Genomic DNA, 1,949 nt, shown 5'->3' with positions numbered 1-1,949 from the left:
TGAGGTTTGATGGTATCATCCGGGGACAGGAGAGGTATCAGAACTGAGGCACCATGGCGGAAAAACAGCTTGTTTACTTGGCTTACATGTCCGTCGCTGAAATCACCCAGGAACTCTTCCTTAAGACTCTAGCTTGTGTCAAGTAGCTACAAAGACAAAAACAACCCCCCCCAACTTGACAAGCACACACATATACAACAGAAACAATGTGGAGACAACCTAAATGTCCAGCAGTGTGACACTGAGCAAATGCTCTGTGGCACAAAGTCCAGGGCCTAAAATGAAAGAACAGACGTGGAAAGATTGAACAATGTAGTAGGAGATGCAAAGCTCTTCCCCAGTCACGCACAGCGTGGCAGGAAGTTTAAAAACCACACTGAACAAATTAATTGTATAAATTATCAAGTTTCTTCTAATATTTTCGTATACATAGATGCGCCTAAGTATATTGTGTATATGTGTGTGTGTGCGCGTGCGCACACACATGCTCACTTACGTGTGCGTATAGACAGTGCTTTGGTTGTGTTTGCCCTGTCTGCTCTTTCTTCCTGTCTCCTCTCTTACTGTTCCTCGTTTTCTTCTCTTTCCTTAATCGCCGACCCCTCTTTTACTTTCAGAACATCATCGGGATTATTTGCTCGTCTTCTTTTCCACATACAACAGAAAAAAGAGAAAACATCTTTCTGTGTGTGGCTTAGATCATTTATCATGATGATCTCCAGGTCTACCCAGAAAGTGACAAAATTCCATTCTTCCATGCTGCATAATAATGCTTCACTGTGAACATGTGAAACTTGCTCCCTTCATCCTTAAATTCCTTTGTAGACAGGAACGTATCACTTGGCTTTTGTGAACAGTATCACAGTAGACACGGGTGTGCTGGTTCACTGAGTCCATTTCTTCACTGTGCGTGTGGGACTTGGGTTGCAGCTCGAGAAAGGTCCATGTTGTGCTCTATAGGGGTTGTACTGACTTACATCCCTACTTTAATCACTAGACCGCCTTCCTGGGACCCACAGTGTAGTTCTGATTTGTATTTTTCTGATGAATAAAAGTGGGAAATTTTAAAAATTGAAATTAGGACTGTAGAGCAGACTCATAAATCATCTAAAATGCCAAAGGATAATGGACATGAGGAGTGTGTATTGTTTTTGCTATTGAGACTGAAATGCCTTTTAAGTAAATTAAAATTTCTCCCTGGAAGCTGATAATTTTTATTATTTTTATTTAAAGACTTTTGGTCCAGTTTTCATTCATTAAGTTTCTAAAGTCTTAGGGTTAAGCCTAGGACAGTACATAAAAGGCAATCAATAAATAGCATCTGCCATTACTACGTACACTGTCAGGCTTCAGCCACCAAAGCTCATCAAAGGGCTACCTGAGCCAGACCTGCAGCCCTCAGCACGCCGACACAAGCGTGCGGGTTTCACGAGATCCTAGCCCTTGATGATGGGCCACACACGTGGTAACTGACAGGGGGATCACACTTTTTCAGACAGGAGCCCTCAAGTGGTCAGCTCTAAACTCATGTACATGGGAGCGCCGCTTAAATGAGCTGAATAGGCTGGGTGGATGTATGCATAGGTAACAAGACGAATGAAAGGAGGAAATGCCCTTGAGAAAGAAGAGGGACATGAGAGAATTTGGACTATGGAGAAGAATGGATGGAAATCATGGAAATACAATATTCATGTAGGAAATTCTTAAAAAGTGTTTCCCAGTGCTGCCGCAATACTGCAGCATCACCGTATTCCCACTAGGGGGAGGCCAGGCTACAGTTTTGTCAATTGCTGCAAAGCAGGACTTGAAATGTCCAAACCTGGGTATTTCTGTAAGTGTGTGATATATTCGAATTTCCTTTGCAGCCTATAAACTGACACAGAAAAGCAACCAGCAGATCTAGTGTGTGTGTGTGTGTGTGTGTGTGTGTGTGTGTGTGTGTGTGTGTG

The sequence above is a fragment of the Psammomys obesus genome, unplaced genomic scaffold, assembly GCF_907164565.1.
Source record: "Psammomys obesus unplaced genomic scaffold, mPsaObe1.curated_primary_1811, whole genome shotgun sequence".
NCBI lineage: Eukaryota > Metazoa > Chordata > Mammalia > Rodentia > Muridae > Psammomys > Psammomys obesus.
This window is presented reverse-complemented; position numbering follows the sequence as displayed.